The sequence below is a fragment of the Lepisma saccharinum genome, chromosome 3 (assembly GCF_977018435.1).
Source record: "Lepisma saccharinum chromosome 3, izLepSacc3.1, whole genome shotgun sequence".
Classification (NCBI taxonomy): domain Eukaryota; kingdom Metazoa; phylum Arthropoda; class Insecta; order Zygentoma; family Lepismatidae; genus Lepisma; species Lepisma saccharinum.
Window position 1 is genome coordinate 107,439,480 of NC_139231.1, and position 19,875 is coordinate 107,459,354.

At 39.5% G+C, this 19,875-nt stretch overlaps 1 protein-coding gene across 2 annotated transcripts in view; it reads right to left on the reverse strand.

Annotated features, from left to right (window-relative positions):
* Positions 1-19,875, reverse strand: part of LOC145985285 (E3 ubiquitin-protein ligase SIAH1B-like) — a 125,417-nt gene that overhangs the window by 79,428 nt on the left and 26,114 nt on the right. For both annotated transcript variants that reach the window (XM_083119111.1, XM_083119112.1), the window contains exon 2: positions 15,043-15,083. The gene's annotated coding sequence lies outside the window, so the exon portion shown is untranslated. The remainder of the gene's footprint in view (positions 1-15,042; positions 15,084-19,875) is intronic.

The window sequence follows — 19,875 nt, forward strand, 5'->3', positions numbered from 1 at the left end:
TCTTTTACCTTTCTAACAGCATATTCTAAGGCAAAATTAAATGGCAATGGTGTTAATGCATCTCCTTGTTTTAACCCATCATGAATTGTAAATTTGTCAGACATATTAATACCCACACGAATTTTACTTTCTGTTTCACTGGTGCATATTTTTATCATACTAATAAGCTTCTTAGGTATTCCAAACTCTACTAATATATTATATAATTTATCTCTTTTGACCGAATCATATGCCTTTTTTAAATCAATGAATAGCTGATGGACATTTTGATTATATTCCCACTTTTTTTCAAGTGTCTGTCTGATGTGAAAAATTTGATCTGTAGTTGATCTGTTACGTTTAAATCCACATTGATAATCACCTATAATTTCATTAGCATATGGGGTTAATCTTGATAAAAGAATGTTAGACAATATTTTGTATGTTGTTGGTTTGAGGTGGTGTTTTAAGCCCACTTTATGCACAGTATGGCTAATCTGGACTGGACCTACAGTTTAAAGTGGGATCCGAACCACTTGTGCCTCCACCGGGTGTCGAACCCGGGACCCCTTGATTACAAGGCAAAGACGCTACCACTGCGCCATGGGGGAGGCCCTTTTGTATGTTGTTGAGAGTAGAGAAATTCCACGGTAATTATTGCAGTTCATTTTATCACCTTTTTTAAACACAGGAACAATTATGGATTCTTTCCACTGTTGAGGGATTTCTTCTTTATTACATATTAAACAAATTAATTTAGGAATTTGACATATTAATGAATTTCCACCATATTTAATTAACTCAGCTGGTATTAAATCAATGCCAGGTGCTTTTGTTATTCTTTAGCCTTTTAATAGCATCTTTAACTTCAGTCAAGTAAGGTATTGGAACTAAAGGTTCTGCTGTGTGGACTTCATTTACTTCTTCTCACAGGGCCTTAGTACATGACCTATGTTTGGACACTTAGTCCGGAGACCGAAATCCCCTTCCTAGGTGCCGGGCCCCGCTAAACGGTTTGATTCCAGGGTACGTGGGACCGGATCGGTTTTTACCCCCGACGAATAGCCGACTCGTGCATAAAGTGACATTGAATAATAATAATAATAATAATCAATAATAATAATAATGACGTAGATAATAATACTAATTGATTTTAGCCAGCAGAAATGCTTTGCTGACTTAACGTTGAACCAAAATATAAATACCATCAGTTATGAGGATTAGTATACTATTTGTATAAACACAAAATCATAGTCAAACATAGATAACAAAAATGTATATTATTTAACACACAAAAATAGACACTCTACACAACCCCTCGCTATCATTCTGCATTCACACACTCATTCAACTTCAGGGGAACAATTACATTAAGATAAGTACATTGGCCCTTTTTTAGACACCATGCAATATTTAGTTTTTCTTAGGAATATTAAACTGCGCCCGAAGACGTTAATGTGCTTAGAATTAAAGATACTAAACTTTCATCTGCGCGTGCTCATTACATTCTGCCAACGGGCATGACACGTAAACTTTTATATTTTTGCAATTTATTAAAACATTTAAATAATTGTTGTACAATTATCGTAATGCGCCTTGGAACTTCAATAACATTAGGCTTAGATATCAACTGCAAGGCATACATGTTTACAAAAAAAATGAAGACACTTATGTATGAATATATATTAAAATAGCACGCAGTTAATTTACTTCCTCACTTAGCAAACTTGAGGGATGATTTCTGCAATAGATACACGATTTATGCAGTTTTAATCAAATATTACCGAGTAAAGCATATAAGGTGACACAAATAAACATTATTACTCAACAGCTCGGCGCAGAGCGTGGAAAACAACAGTATGCTGTGAATCGATCTTCCTAATTAGCAATTGTTTTGAAATTTAGATTATGTTGGCAAGAAATAATTATAATCAATACCTTCGCTACTTTTAACTTTAAATACTGGCATCCTTTCGTCCGACGGCCGATCTTTGGAGTCTTGGGTAGATGATCACTCACACATATAGAAAATTAACAGTAGTATACTATACCATCTCGACGTTCTAGACGTTCCAGCGACGTTTACCGTAGTCCTCTAAACGGCTGCGTGACGTCAATGCGCGGTCCTCCTCGCGACAATAACTCTTCCCCACGTTACTTCTTTGTAGCGGCACTTCGCAATCTTCTTTGACACACTTTCCTTCTACGCTTCTACATCACGGCGATCATAGACGAGGGAAAACAGCCTCTCTGTCATCTTGTCGGCCTCGTAATGGAGCGATTAATTGATTCGCATCGTCTCTCTCTCTACTCGGGGGACGGCGAAAACGGGCGAAGTTTCTTTACCGGAGGTATTCGTGGATTCTCTCTGCTAATCATACGCGGGACGTCGGCGTCATCTCAAGACGCAGTAGGTCGCTTCGTGTCTCAATCTTCTCTTCTAGACGGTAGATCTAAGTGTGGGCTGGTGTCGCTTCATCTTCCAATTTCTCTCTTCCTCTCTCCGTAGAATTCTCGTCGGCGGTATCATTTCGTGGCTTCCAATCGGGCTGTGGGCGTCATTTGTGGCGATGTGGCGTTTGTGGCTTTCGTGGTGCTTGTGGCGGCGTTTTAGTGGTGTGGCGTCGCGACGCTGAGCGATGATCTGCTGCGTTGTCGGCTTCATGCAGGCAGGCTAGGAAGACCCATAGCCCTCCTTCTCTTGATTTTTAGCCCGCCATAGTTGTATTAATGTTCCTCGTCACAAAACGAATAACGCGAATCTAGTGCACAGGTCACTAATTAACACTGCGTATTCGTACAACTAGTCACTGTCACTCACTCACGCAGGATAAAAATACACGGCGCGGTAGAAAAAGACAAAGACCGGAATCTTTACTCCGACTGCCGCAGAGGTGTTGTCGGATCGAAAACTGGCGCTAAACTGTACGTGTTTGTTCGTTCTGCCACTATATAAAGACAGCTTGAAACTTCGAATACAACAGACTGACTTTTAGGCGCGGGAATCTGAAGTTACGACGTTGGTGGTCAAGCGTTCATTTTTTGCTTGGTCCAGCTTCTTCAAGCACACGTGTTGCGTTAGAATGGGGTGAAAAGAATAGTTCTACCCTCATCCGGTACGTAACATGTTCCTCCAGTAATTGGCCTCCCACGTTGACTTTCCGTCGCCAAATGCACAAAAGTCGCTCAAAAATAGTGAAAGATTTATCACAGCACATTGTCGGTTCCGAGCTCCTACGACCGAAAGGGGGAATAGTGGACAAAAGCAGAGAAACACAAAAGGTTCAGAAACGTGGTGTTTTTCTACCGAAGATTCAAGAGGATACGAAGGTTACAGAAAAATATAAAATAACGAAAACGTAGGTGACAAAAACTGATTGTCATATCTCGCCCCCCCTAACTTAAAAAAAATTGTAGGCTTGAAAATCGCTCTCGGCTGGGGAGATTTTTTAAGGTTACATATTTTTTAAAAAACACCCTGTATATGAATACTTTTTTGAAACACCCTGTATATGAATCTATACATGAAAAATACTTTTTATGTGAGCACCCTGTATATAAAATTTTACACAAAAATTCCTTGATGATTCACACTAATAATACACAAGTAAACACTGCTCAAATAATACATAATACCAAAATACATAATGTTGAAAAATAGCAATGATGTTAATAATATTGAAATAAGTGACATGAAAATAATAATAATAGAAAACAAATCAAATTGTACATTCCCTTCACAATGTCTCTTAAGTGCCCAATGGCAAATTGCAGATTTCGCGATACCTTTTCATCCAATCTTCCCGTTTCTCTTCAGAGCAGTTCCACCGTTTGCAATTCTCCACGTGCTGCGGCGCGAGTTGTTTTCCTGTTACGCAATCATAAAGATCCAAGACGTTCGTTGCAGGTTTGCTCTTACAGAAATATGGTCCATCGTACATGAAAAATAACTTCTTTATTTTCCCTTCCACCTGCTAGCTCAGGCCGTGGTTCTTTACAAACACGAGATCTCCTTGCTTGATCTCAGCGCCGGCTCGCGTCGCCTTTTCATTCGCCTTTCTCCTGGCGCTCTTGGTACGCTCTACGGCCATCAAGATTTTTTCACTGATTTTTGGGTCGTGGTCATCCTCCTGTAACCCGAAGTGACGTATCACATCTCTTCGTTGGACACTTCCGAAGTGAAGCTCCGCGGGTGTAAATCCTAACGTGTCGGACTCCGTGTCATTGAGTAAAAGTACAACAGAAGTGACATGCTTGCTCCACTGCTGGTGGTTACCGTGGCAGAACACTCGCAGCAGTCGGTTCATCTCGCAGTGCATCTGCTCCACCTGGTTCGCCTGCGGCCTGTATGACGGTGTCCAGAGGGGTTTCACACCGTAAGCTTCAAGGGTATCTTTCCAGACACTGCTGGTGAACTGTGGCCCTCGGTCTTCCATTAAGCCTCGCAAAACCAGGATCCTTTCATTATTCCGTAAGGACAGCTCCTCTGAGGTAGTTTCAAATCCCTCCAAAAATGCAGACGGTAAAACCCGATCAGCCCCGTTGAATCTTTTGAAATGGGTTTTATATTCAAGAGGAAAAATAGCTCTTCTCGCAATTGCGGATGCCGAATAATGACCTTCGCAGCTGGTGGTCGCTGGTCGAGTGGGTAAACCGGGGAAACTCTCATTTACCGCTGGCTCATTGACACTTGTCAATTCAGGCGAAGGGTCCTCGTTATTGCTGGTGGTCGAAGTACCTGGGTTTGTCCTCGTAGCCATGGGCGTTTCTCGGTCGCGAGGGTGAGAAAGGTCCAAAATGTCCTTTCCTTTTTCCAAAGCCTGTATCTTTTGGGAATGGTCATCAACCTCGCCTATTGTTTTCGCCACGCGCTCTCTCAAACCTTCGAAGTTCTGGTGACAGGTAGCCTCAAGTTGAGCCGACGATTGTCTCAATACTGCCAAATCCTGGTCCGTCTGGTCTGTCCGTCGCGACAGCGTTGCCAACTGCTGGTCCTGGTCATCTCATCAACACGGGAATCCAAGCGAGTGACTTCTGCGCTGAGTTTCTTCTCACAGTCTTGCAAGCGCGTGGAAAAACGTTCAGGTATTTGTTCCGCCGAAACACGCACCACTTCCTGAAATCGGATCTCAAGTTCTTCGATTCGCGCTTGCGTTTCCACATTAGCTGCGTTTATCCTCTCCTGGAGCCTCCCTTCCAGTTTCGCGTGTTCCGCTTGCAACAATTGCCGTAGCATTTCAAAAACTTGGTCATTAGTGCCGGTGCTATTGTTCAACACGTCAGCGGCCGGGATGGCTTTTTCCGGGGAAGGGGGAGTAGCGGTCAGCTGATTCAGGTCTTGAGAAGCCGGCGTGGATTCAGTATTTACAACTAAGCCCCCGTGTCCTGACATTCCTGACGAAATAACACAATTACTACAACGCGGCTGCGCTTCGTTCAACGGGTCGATTTCACTTAATGGGATTTCAATCCCACAAATTACACAATTCCGTGCTTCGCTCATCTTTACATAAATAATTTTATCACTTCTCAATTTCATTAGATTCTTAAAAGCACTCACTATGTCCTGAGGTTGTCAGAAAATAAGTCTACACTTCAAAAACATGAAACGCACTACAGAAAAAACAATACAAACAAATAACTATCAAAAGTGCAGAGAGGAGGGCACGACGGGTCCCCTTTCTGCTACCTACATAAAAGCCTACGCGCACACACACAAAAGAAAGTCGCCACTAAAAGTGCATGAAATAATTCCTAGAAAATTCGCCCTTGCCGATATTCGCCTACTTAATTGCCCTTTACGTTAATCAAATTCGCGCCAAGAATAAATAACGCAAACACAAAATACTAAATGAGACAAAAAAAATAATAAAAACGCCACAAGAATACACGTAAACACAAAATACCCAATAAAAGTTTAACCAAAGCAATGAAAAAATCCTCACGCTATCTATCAATTAAAAAAAATGAAAATGTACTTCCCTCGACGAGGGTAAACGATAGACCGGTCCCTGATCGGGATACCAAATTCTCACAGGGCCTTAGTACATGACCTATGTTTGGACACTTAGTCCGGAGACCGAAATCCCCTTCCTAGGTGCCGGGCCCCGCTAAACGGTTTGATTCCACGGTACGTGTGACCGGATCGGTTTTTACCCCCGACGAATAGCCGACTCGTGCATAAAGTGACATTGAATAATAATAATAATAATAATAATCAATAATAATAATAATGACGTAGATAATAATACTAATTGATTTTAGCCAGCAGAAATGCTTTGCTGACTTAACGTTGAACCAAAATATAAATACCACCAGTTATGAGGATTAGTATACTATTTGTATAAACACAAAATCATAGTCAAACATAGATAACAAAAATGTATATTATTTAACACACAAAAATAGACACTCTACACAACCCCTCGCTATCATTCAGCATTCACACACTCATTCAACTTCAGGGGAACAATTACATTAAGATAAGTACATTGGCCCTTTTTTAGACACCATGCAATATTTAGTTTTTCTTAGGAATATTAAACTGCGCCCGAAGACGTTAATGTGCTTAGAATTAAAGATACTAAACTTTCATCTGCGCGTGCTCTTTACATTCTGCCAACGGGCATGACACGTAAACTTTTATATTTTTGCAATTTATTAAAACATTTAAATAATTGTTGTACAATTATCGTAATGCGCCTTGGAACTTCAATAACATTAGGCTTAGATATCAACTGCAAGGCATACATGTTTACAAAAAAAATGAAGACACTTATGTATGAATATATATTAAAATAGCACGCAGTTAATTTACTTCCTCACTTAGCAAACTTGAGGGATGATTTCTGCAATAGATACACGATTTATGCAGTTTTAATCAAATATTACCGAGTAAAGCATATAAGGTGACACAAATAAACATTATTACTCAACAGCTCGGCGCAGAGCGTGGAAAACAACAGTATGCTGTGAATCGATCTTCCTAATTAGCAATTGTTTTGAAATTTAGATTATGTTGGCAAGAAATAATTATAATCAATACCTTCGCTACTTTTAACTTTAAATACTGGCATCCTTTCGTCCGACGGCCGATCTTTGGAGTCTTGGGTAGATGATCACTCACACATATAGAAAATTAACAGTAGTATACTATACCATCTCGACGTTCTAGACGTTCCAGCGACGTTTACCGTAGTCCTCTAAACGGCTGCGTGACGTCAATGCGCGGTCCTCCTCGCGACAATAACTCTTCCCCACGTTACTTCTTTGTAGCGGCACTTCGCAATCTTCTTTGACACACTTTCCTTCTACGCTTCTACATCACGGCGATCATAGACGAGGGAAAACAGCCTCTCTGTCATCTTGTCGGCCTCGTAATGGAGCGATTAATTGATTCGCATCGTCTCTCTCTCTACTCGGGGGACGGCGAAAACGGGCGAAGTTTCTTTACCGGAGGTATTCGTGGATTCTCTCTGCTAATCATACGCGGGACGTCGGCGTCATCTCAAGACGCAGTAGGTCGCTTCGTGTCTCAATCTTCTCTTCTAGACGGTAGATCTAAGTGTGGGCTGGTGTCGCTTCATCTTCCAATTTCTCTCTTCCTCTCTCCGTAGAATTCTCGTCGGCGGTATCATTTCGTGGCTTCCAATCGGGCTGTGGGCGTCATTTGTGGCGATGTGGCGTTTGTGGCTTTCGTGGTGCTTGTGGCGGCGTTTTAGTGGTGTGGCGTCGCGACGCTGAGCGATGATCTGCTGCGTTGTCGGCTTCATGCAGGCAGGCTAGGAAGACCCATAGCCCTCCTTCTCTTGATTTTTAGCCCGCCATAGTTGTATTAATGTTCCTCGTCACAAAACGAATAACGCGAATCTAGTGCACAGGTCACTAATTAACACTGCGTATTCGTACAACTAGTCACTGTCACTCACTCACGCAGGATAAAAATACACGGCGCGGTAGAAAAAGACAAAGACCGGAATCTTTACTCCGACTGCCGCAGAGGTGTTGTCGGATCGAAAACTGGCGCTAAACTGTACGTGTTTGTTCGTTCTGCCACTATATAAAGACAGCTTGAAACTTCGAATACAACAGACTGACTTTTAGGCGCGGGAATCTGAAGTTACGACGTTGGTGGTCAAGCGTTCATTTTTTGCTTGGTCCAGCTTCTTCAAGCACACGTGTTGCGTTAGAATGGGGTGAAAAGAATAGTTCTACCCTCATCCGGTACGTAACATGTTCCTCCAGTAATTGGCCTCCCACGTTGACTTTCCGTCGCCAAATGCACAAAAGTCGCTCAAAAATAGTGAAAGATTTATCACAGCACATTGTCGGTTCCGAGCTCCTACGACCGAAAGGGGGAATAGTGGACAAAAGCAGAGAAACACAAAAGGTTCAGAAACGTGGTGTTTTTCTACCGAAGATTCAAGAGGATACGAAGGTTACAGAAAAATATAAAATAACGAAAACGTAGGTGACAAAAACTGATTGTCATATTCTGATTTATCTCCTACATGGACATTTAAAAGGTCATTAAAGTATTTCTTCCATCTATTTAGAATATCGCTTGGGTCAGCTAGAAAATCACCGTCTTTATCTTTTATCAAGTTTACTTTAGGTTGCCACCCCTTTCGAAACTCATTTACACCTTTATATAAATCTCTGATATTTTTATTTTTGCTGTTTGTTTCAATTTCGTTAATTTTGCTTTTCAAGTAATCTCTTTTTTTACTTCTAAACGTGCGGTTAATTTCTCTCTTTATTATATTATAATTGTCTAGATTTGTATCATCATATATATATATATACACATGTATATAGTGGCAGGCCGGGAGTTGTCCTATTTCTGCCCCACAGGAATCATCCTGCGCCTCATCTTACCTGCCCCTTTCAACACCTGTGATATGCCATTTCTGTACAGAGTGAATCCACGCTCCTTGCACAGTTTTATAATAGCACTATAACTGTAGTTTACGTCGGAAAGTGCAGTTATGTAACCCTCATGCACTGATTTTCGGCGTCATTCTTCCCGATACGCAATGACCACACCTGTCACGCACAGTCAACGGTCTAACGTGCCCACACGACTGGCAGCTTCGTTCTCTTCACGCTTGGTGGGGCTGCAAAAGGTGTGCAATTTCGTCATCATAGTTCGGAAACAACCTCTGTACTTGTTGCATTGTGATTCGATACTTGTAATTGCTTAAGCAGGTCTGTCAGCATGTGTATCCATTTTATGTTTAGGTCTGTAGATATTGCATACTTTCATATAATTGTATTTACATAAATAATAATATACGGAATTATGATTTAGAATTATAATTGCATAGAGTGGTTTCCTTCCATGTATGGGTTTTAGGTTGACATTGCTCTGACGTTGTCAATCATTCCAGTACGAGTGCGGTATGATCGAGCGGGCTCGCACGAATTGCGCATCTACCGTGGTGCAGGTGTCTCACCGAACCCGAATTGCGCACCGGACCGAAGATCGCCCCCTTCCACCGAGCACGAACTGCGCGCCAAGCGGAAGTTTCCTAGAAATACATACAGATATGGAACAAATGAACAGAAGTGGAACAAATTCAAAGCATGTAACAATTAATGAACTTAGAATATTAATAAGAATGTTATTTCAGATTGGGCAAATTTGTCAGTAATCATACACCAAATTACATTTGAATATAGACATCCAAACTAGTTACATGTACTTAACAATTACGTTTTAATATAGACATTAACAAATTTAATATGATTAAACCAATCACTTCTAGTTAACAATATACCTTGTAAGATACCCATTTCACAAAACTCAAACCATCAATAGGGGGCCTCCCCCATGGCGCAGTGGTAGCGTCATTGCCTTGTAATCAAGGGGTCCCGGGCTCGATACCCGGTGGAGGCACAAGTGGTTCGGATCCCACTTTAAACTGTAGGTCCAGTTTCGATTAGCCTTACTGTGCATAAAGTGGACTTAAAACACCAAATCAAACCAAACTCAAACCATCAATATTATTATTCCTAAACTGTGCTAACGAAAAGTTCTCGTCACGAATGGTCTTCACTTCTATTTCATCGAGCGTCAACAGAACTTCATCTGAAGTTTTCGGTAATTTAGGATGTACTTTCTTTCAACAGAACATATTTGATGTTGTTCCTGACGAGCTTCATGTCCTTTTGTGTTAAGGTTTCCACAATGTTCCGCTGTTCCTGTAACTCTCTGTGTATTAACTTAGAAGGTCTTTCATCAATCTCACCACCTTTTCTCTTGATGCTGTTGCTCAGGGATCTGAGGGCTCGGAGGGCACCATGATTGTGCTCTTTTTTCTGTTCTGTGCGCAATTCGTGCTCGGAGATTAGTGAACCCTTATCAACATTCATCTCTGGCCAGGTTTTGTGTGCAATTCGAGTTTGCCCGATCGAGAGTATAGTACGCTCGAGAGTGAGAGACTGGAACAAATTTGAGGGAGCGAGAGTGGTCCAATGCAGCACTCTAGGAACGTGTGGAAAGGGGCAAGGATGGCCACACCTCCCCCTCATAAAACGAATGTTAACTTAAAATTCACACGTATAATTTGATTTCAGTCATAGTAATTTACATAGATTATTATGTAATGGGGGGACGCAGGAATGCGATAATTTCAAATTCAAGTGGTGTTTTTTGAGGGGGGCACCACTATTATCGGGGTAACATGCCCCATGGAAAAATACTTTTCTTGTCCCTTCGTGGAAAAATTCTGCCAACGTCCGTGATTAGGGGGTGGGCCAATTGCGCACGCCTATGAGAAGATAAAGATGCTCTAGTTTCAATTGGTGCTATAATTACAACAGTGTCAAGAGCAATGGTAATTTCCAAATTTGCATCGTATTTTGCTACTGTAAGGATAGAAATTTCGCATGTCTCAAAAATTCGACGGACATCAGATTTTTAAAGTGAACTGTGTACGCTCTCAAATCGGAAAGGTTTCTGCGTCACTGAAAATACAAACTCTATTTCAAATGTAACAATCATATTCAGGTTGCCATATTGATTCCTTTGTTTATTAAAAATGTAGAAACAAAGGAATCATTATGCATTACAAAACACATTGTAACTGGTTGTTACGTTAGCTGTTTGCTTACGCTGTTTGCTATGGGTACTTGACATTTAATAACATTTTCACTTTATAAACAAAAAAAAATATGCTCATAACAAAGAACGGCATTATTGTAATAATCGCCTTTCCGCGATTTTGGTTTTGCTTTGTTGTACTTCATTCTACTTAAATAATGGGTTTTTGCAAAATCAATTAGGAGAGCTCGGCAAACGAGACAGGAGAAAGCACAACGATTCGCTAGAAGTTTAGAGTTTGAACAACGACTCTTTCAAAATAGTCCCGAATTTCGGATATCACGCTGATGTTGAAAATTCTGAAAATAAACAGAATTAAAATTCGCGCAGGACAAGTTAGGAAGTTCTGATACTTGTAATTAGCACCAGGAGGTAGTTATATAAGTTTTCAGAATTCTTTTTATTTTTATTTTTTAAAAAAGTATGGGTTTTTGAAAAATAGGGACATTTTCGGAGACAGTTGTTGTTGTTCTATTACAGATAATGTAAAGAAATCCAGCGGAAGGTAAGACGTTTGAAATGATAATACTGTAGGTTATGGAGCATATATTGAATACACCGCATTCTATTTATTTCGCCGTCCCATGTTTCTCATTGATCGGTATATGTAATTGAATACGTACGGGATATTATTATATTAACTTTAGTTAGGGTTAAACTGTCAGAAGTCACCATACAATTTACAATATTCTACCGTTAACCTTTAACAATCTGCTAGATAATTTACAAAAACGGAATGCAATCTTTTATTTTTTGTTAGCGCATGCGCATTCATGTCGTCACCTTACTGTGTTATGGTTAGAATGAGGAGTAAATATGGCGTCGGTGACCGCTTGGAATATTAAGCACAGACACAGGTTTTATGTAGGTCCATAGTAAAGTATTGAGACATACAAGGAAAACTTTTGGCTACATAAAATAACTACAAACTGGAAAAAGGAGAAATGTGGAATTTTCATATTAGTCTGTATGATTCCTCGTGTTTTAGATTAGAAGCTAAATTATTAATTCTTTTCTGGTATGTATAGTAATAGTCAAAAAGAGTAACTAAATATAAAAAAACAAGTGAAGGTAACAATTGGTATTGAAAATTCGAAAATATCATTCATTGTCACGTTTTCCGTTTACTCTATAAGCCTAGTTATTACCATGGTTATGTGACACTTCACTTCATACACAAAATGGCGCTAATAACATTACATACATATCAATAAAACTCATTACTGACACTGCACTGGATATCCATTAAACCAAGATTATTCAGTTAAGCGGGTTTAAACGAGAAGGAAAAGTATCGTACACTTTTCCAGGTATAGCAATAAAGTTAAATATTTTTGCTAATTCTTAACTTGCGATCTGGTACTGATAATTTCTGGTGACTAATGGGAAAATATTATTCAGTTTTCCTTGAAGTGTCTGCTATCCAGTTGTTCCTATTAGGTTGCACATGTTTCTAATGTTCATTTGAACAATATTTTCAATTGTTTTATAATGTTCCCTGCAGAAGTTAGTGTGGCATATAGTTACGGTCCTTTGTTTGGAATATGTTTGAGTTCCAGCTTTAAAGATATCGTGAACGCTTTCCTTCTTCATGGCACATACGCAGGGCAATTAATTATATTTTATTGGGCGGGAAAGGATGGTCAGTAACTTATTTAATAATGGTACAGAATGACTGAGTAAATGCTGGCCTAAGTAGGAGGGCGGGCTGGACGTGGAATGGTCGGGGACAGGGTGTATGGCAGGTGGTGTCAGTTTTCCTAACATGTAACGTGATCCTGTGTCCGTTCACCGGAGGGTATCCCAGGAGGTGGGCCTATGGTCGTCGGGTTTGAATATAGGGTCGTATGTATAGGAGGCTGCCATGCCTCCTCCATTCTATAAGATATTACGGAATATTGGCTAGGGTGGAGACCATACTGTGCCAGCGGTGCAAAACGGGTTGGAGGAGGGAAGCGGAAGGAGAGGGTTGGGTAAATTTGGTCTGACTCCGGTTTTCGTGTTGAAATTGGCCCAAGCACGACTAAGTTCCTAAATCGAAGGATGGCCCACTTTGTGTGCTACTCAGTTGTCACGGTGGGTACCAGTGGTGGGTTTAATAAATTTACGGGATAAATAGGGACAAAAAGTATCAGCCAGGACAAGGCTAATATACATCTTGATCATAATATGCAAAGTTGGAAACAAGGAGTCCTCGAGAACCATGATTGCTTTCTATCAGTACGACACTCTTCCTTAGAACTTACCAGAGCTGGCCATAGAGGGTGGCAACTCGGGCACTCGCCCGAGGTCCCGCGCATCAGGGGCCCGTGCGCCTATATAGAATAAAAATAAAGTATTTATCCTCATCGGCAAATACAATATTAAAAATATTAAAAATAATTGTAAGATAATAAGATAAGATATGTAAGATACATATACAATGAGTAGAAGGTGCAGGACTACGGGGTATGACTCAAGAATAATTAACCAAGCATTGTGAAGATTTGGGCGAATGTCGCGATATTGATGACAGTGATTTATGTTCAGAACCTGATGGAGGAAATTTTACAAATTATGCGTTTCAAGAACAACTGTTCGTCAAACCGCAACTGCTCGTCTACAAATAAAAATGTTCCTTAACAGTATACAGATAAAGAGGAAGAAACGAAAAGAGAAGAAATGAAAATAAAGTAAGGGATTGAGAAATGGAGGGAATGGATAGAAGGAAAGAGATAAGATAAAGGAGAGAGAAAAAATAAGAGTGGATAAACACTGAGAGACAGAGAGAGAGTACATACATAAAGAGAGGCAGAAAGAAAAAGGAGAGAGAGAGGAGGGGATAGAAAGAGTAAGATAAAAGAAAAAGCGCAAAAAAAGTAGAAATAAATAAAGAAAGCGAGAACGACAGAGAGAAATGCAGAGAGAGGGATCGGGATATAGAAAGAAATAAGCAAAACGAGAAAGAGAGAGAAATGGGAGAACAGGAAGACTGAGTAAGAAGAAAAAAAAGCACAAAAGGAAAGTAAAAAGAAAGAACGAGAGAGAGAGAATGTTAGAAACAATGGTCACCTAACCAGAGTCATAGGCGTAGCTAGAACTTTATATTTGGGTGTGCACAAAGAAAAAAAAATGAGGTCTTGTACCTTTTTAATAGCATATTTTACAACACAATCACTTGGCTCTTTAACTGCACCGATGTTTGTAAAGGAATATAAATCCACTAAATGACAGTGTTGAAAATTTCTGAATATATGTAGTAGAAAAAATCAAATTGCATAGAAATTACACACACTCAAAATGTTCATAAATGTTACAAACAAGTACATCAAAATACACGTCATCTATAACAAGAGACGTCTGCCAAAAGGTACAATGTTCTTAAACTCATCAATAACTTCATTTACATCAATATACAAAGCTTTTTCCTGTTCCACATATAGCAAGAGCAGGGCTTCCAATCTATCCTGCTTCTGAGTTGCTCTTAATTTAGTTTTAACTTGGGTAAGCTTGGAGAAAGCTCTCTCACACGTGCAGCTTGTGACAGGTATAGAAGAAAAGCGCTGCAGTACAGAGTAGAATGCAGTAAATATCTTCTTTCTTCAATGACATATAAAAATCGAAAATCTATAGACACTCGTTTCATCAGCGATAATGCACACGTTTGTACCAAGTAATGACATTTTCAACTTCTTACAAACTGCTGCTTATTTTCTCTCTTATTGAAATATCTTTAATTCTCTTTGATAAAGCAACCCATTAGGGTGTGCCTAGGTACACCCGGCACACCCCGTAGCTACGCCTATGACCAGAGTCCTCGAGCCTAATCCAGTGTTTAGAGCGCAACGAAAAATCTTGAAACACTATATGCATCGTGAAACGAAAAGTTTGGGAACCACTGGCCTAACCGAACGAAAAATGTGAGGACCGGAATGTCAGACATTAATATTGAAATGTTTTTATCTAAAATGCGCACTTACCTCCATCTAGCACCCTGATGTGGAACCACAGCAACTTTTAACTGAAACGACAAAGAAAGATAATACAAAATTAATAGAAGCATTTTAATTATTATTTGTGCAGTACAAGAAGACCATTTTTACACAGAACTGAAAGCACTAGCAAACGAATTAACAAGAAAAACCGGATGGTATTATTATTGCATTGGATGGAGTAGAAACGGGTGATCATGAATTCCATTTTTCTTGTACGGTGGCTGCATGCTACAAGATTTTCAAAGTTTGCAGACGTCATGGCGATCGTTGACAAAGGAAGGTCCTGAGATCGCAAACTACGTAGCTCCTCGTAGATAAGGAAATATTAATTGTGCACAGTCGGTATTCTTGATGGGACCTGGCAAGAAACCTGTAGGAAGACCAAGACAAAGGTGGAGATATAACGTTGAGATGAACCTAAAGGAAATCGGTAAGGATGGAAAAGATTGGATTGGTTTTGCCCGGCACAGGGACAGATGGAAGGCTTGTGTTGCCAGGGACGTCGGAACCGGGGGGCAGGGGGGAGGGACTCGTCCTCCACTCATCATCGGGGGGGGGGGCAAGATCCTTTTTTTGCCCCCCCCCCCCGTCGCGTGCTAAAAATTAGACTATATTTTTTCCCCATTTATGTTTCGTTTTGAAAAAAATATTTTTGCACCAGTTAAATAAAGGTGGATTCAGCTTTCGCTACCAGCAAGAAATGCGTGCAGATAAGAGTCGCATCCACGTCTCCGCAAATCAAGTGTAAGGTAGAATTATCTCCTTAGGAATTCGCCGCTTCGGTTTCCAGTTTTCACTTGTATCTACCAGGTTTTGTACGTAGAGGTGCGGTCGATGTGAAACTATAAACCCAGCGTACCTCGATAGGAAGGGGGCAGAGAGCAGCTTAATCTTAAATCTATTCTTTTCCATCTAGCCCTACAACTATATTATACGGATGCCCGGACTCCGAATAATAGTAACTGTATAATAAGTAACGCTGTGTCTAGGCGTTCGAAATTAGGGCTTCAAATTTTATTGTAAGATTTATTTTCGGGTTAATATAGCAAAAGAAAACTGTTCAGATTTCGGAAAATTCTCGTCTGTTTTCATCTGGGCCTATTTCAGGAATGGTCCTAATTCTGCAGCATCAATTGCGCCCACCTTAATCCGTCACTGCCCTCACATACCCTAAATGTGCCTTCATGGCACGGTGCCATATGTACGAGTATAAAAAAAATAATCACTAATCACACGTGAACATAAGAATAAATGGTGTTACCTCTTTCTGAGGTCTAAAACTAAGCCATCAGCCCTGAACATGACGTTTAAAATGAACAGTAAATTATTAATAAATCGAAATGGCCAAGAAATAAAAGTTCCTACCTTGGTTGTTCCGCCTCTAGTCACAGGTGCTATTAGTATTGCCTGTTGTGAATAAATCACAGAGGAGGGGCAACATTGACTTTTTGCTCCCCGAATATTTGGGAAAAAATCCACTAGATTTGTAAACGTGCACTCAAGTTTTCGTTAACAGCAAGAAGCACGTGACATCGCAGTCAGGTCTCTGCAAATCAAGTATCCCCGTAGGAATTCGCTGCTTCTGTTTCCTGTTTTGCTTTGAAAACTGCCATGTATTGTACCTACAATTGCACTCTCATATAATAATACACCGGGGACAGCTTAACTTTAAATCTTCCGGTGCTCTTTCCGAACACGAGCTTTCTTCAATGACCCCTTGCTGTCAAAAAGGTCATCGGCCATGAGGAAAGGTGCACCTTGTAAGTTTTTGGAAATTCGTCTACGCTAATCTCCCCTTCCCTTTCCAAATTTAGAGTTGGTCAGACGACACAGTTATTGTTTAGAAAAGTATAACCGCAGAAGGTGTGTTTCGGCATCTACTCTGAAAATTGTAGTGATGAGTTTGGATTTCCTTCCGTCCCAAGCGATACAACTGTTCATATATACGTGCATGTAAATTATTTGCAGAATGCAAGGTCGCGTGGGAAGATCACCGCACTGAGCCGCCTGATGTAGAATCAAAATACTGGTAAGTTTTGCTCTTCTCCTTACATTTTTTTGTTTCTTGGCCATTTACATTTTTTAAAGTTTACTGTTGTTTTACACATCATGTTCAGGACTGATGGCTTACTTTTAGACCTCAGAGAGAAGTAACACTATTTATTCTTATGCTCACGGGTGATTTATTTTTACGTAGGGAGGAGTAATTGTTTAGTTTTAGGTGGCAAGGTCGAGGCGTGATCGATATTTTAGACCTCTCGGAGAGGGGGTGGGCGATCACCCCTCTCGCCTTCAGTCTTAGGTTCTTCTCTCAAATCTGAAACATCTGAAAAGACATGTAAAGTTCAGACTGATTTCATTCAATTGCAAGCAGTTGGCGTAGCGAGGAGACTAGCCCCATATATGACACCTCAGCCCTCTTCAACCATGCATTATATTTGAAATTTTTGATTGCAAAACTTTATCCTAGCATATGCTCTCAAATTACTGATAGTTTCATATCTTATTATCAATCTCTGAATAGCAGTCTGAGATTTGAAAATAACAGTAAAAGGTGAGAATCATTTTTGTACGCCGTTTTAGAAGCAGAAATGTTTTATAAGTTAAAATATGAAAAATATAGTGCCTCAATCTCATCGACTGCCTTCGCGATTAGCCAAAAATGGCAGAAAAGTGAAGTAAAATAAACTAAATCTATCATTAAATTATTTCTTTTTAACTCTTCATTAATGTAATTCTTATTTAGTAGGCGACGTTTGTGTTAAAATTATACTACGACTTATAAAATGATGAAATGGTAAATGAGAACACGGGCAACTTTCTTTGCAACACATCGATCAGAAAGTTTCAGAAACATGGATTTTCTCAATACGTTTTCACGTGTACTTTTAAAAGTAACGTGTTACTAATCATTAAAGGAAAGCCTCCATACCAAGCATGCCTCACTGCATGCGAAGATCTAGTACCAGGCAGGGATGGGAATTTGCTGTAATTATCGTAAGACATAATATGTTAGTTTTCTTGTATTAAGCGCCGTTTAATGAAATTATAAGAAATAAAATAGTCCACAATAGAGGCCTCTGGTCCTCCTCTTATCTCTTATGAGGCTTCGCCACTATGGATATACATATATTCAGTAACAATATATTTATTTATGTAATAAATATATAAATATAACAATACAATATAACAAGCTCTTTAATTATAATTATATATATATATTGCGGAAGATGTAAAAACTATTAATATGTCTGACAAATTTACAATTCATGATGGGTTAAAACAAGGAGATGCATTATCTCCATTGCTCTTTAATTTTGCCTTAGAATATGCTGTTAGGAAGGTAAAAGAAACTAAAGAAAGACTAAAATTAAATGGTGTGACTCAGTTGTTAGCATATGCAGATGATGTAGACTTACTGGGGGATGATGTGAATACAATTAAGAATAATGCTAAAATATTTTTCAAAACTGCTAAAGAGATAGGTTTGGAAGTTAACAAAGAGAAAACTAAATATATGCTTACAGGCCGAAACCAAGTGTTAGGTAATAATCAAAATCTAATTATTGATAATAACTCGTTTGAACCAGTTTCCAAATTCAAATACTTAGGAGTAATATTAACAAATGAAAATGATATTAAAGAGGAAATAAAAAGTAGGCTTAATTCAGGAAATGCATGTTACTTCTCTCTTCATAAACTTTCATCTTCTCGTTTAATATCTAAGAAACTAAAAGTTAAAATATACAAAACAGTAATTTTGCCTGTAGTATTATATTGATGTGAAACTTAGTCCCTTACATTGAAAGAGGAACATAAATTGAGAGTATTTGAAAATAAGATCCTTAGGAAAATATATGGACCTAAAAGGGATGAGGAGACAGGTAAGGTTACATAATTTAGAACTACATAATTTGTATTCATGTCCAGATATTATTAGAATAATTAAATCAAGAAGACTTAGGTGGGCCGGCCATGTGGCACGAATGGGAGAGGAAAGAGGAGTTTACAGAATTCTTGTTGGGAAACCTGATGGTAAGAGACCTGTAGGAAGGCCAAGAAGAAGATGGAGGGACAACGTTGAGATGGACCTAAGGGAAATCGGTAGGGATGGAAAAGAGTATATAGAACTTGCTCGAGAACTTGCTGCAGCCATGAACCTTCGGGTTTAAGAAGGCTAGGGAGTTAGTTAGTTAGTTAGTAAAAACTGGTTGATGGATTTGGAAAACCTGCCCCCCCCCCCACTCCAAAATAAGTTCCGATGTCCCTGTGTGTTGCTGCAGTCAACCTTCGGATTTAAGAAGGCTAGAGAATTAGTTCATTATAATCGGTTTCGATTTTAGCGCTAGTTGCAATATATATTTATATTATTTGTTAGTCAAATATAGCCTATACGTTTCCGGAAATCACTGTCTCAACAGACGTATGGGCTACACGAGTTGGAACAGTAGTAGAATAAGTTTATATGTTCTTCGGACAAGTCCGTTTGATACCATAGCCTATTTGGGCTAAAATTAAGCTATATTTTCATATCTTCTGGTGGATTTAGCTAATTCATAGGTGTAGCAAATTGTCTAATCATGCTAAAATCCTCGTATTATGATGATTAACATTCTTGAATATCTAGCTTGGGAATATTCTATTCTCAGGGTCACGTGACCCCCCTGTTGATTGGTTGAGTGTATTTAACTTATGCTTCAAACAACTCTACTTCCAGGTGGTTAGTCTTGTATGAGAATGGTGCCAAGGCAGTTCCTTAGATATGAAAAACTACTGATTACTTGATTATTAGTATTGGATATTATTTTTGGGGTATCC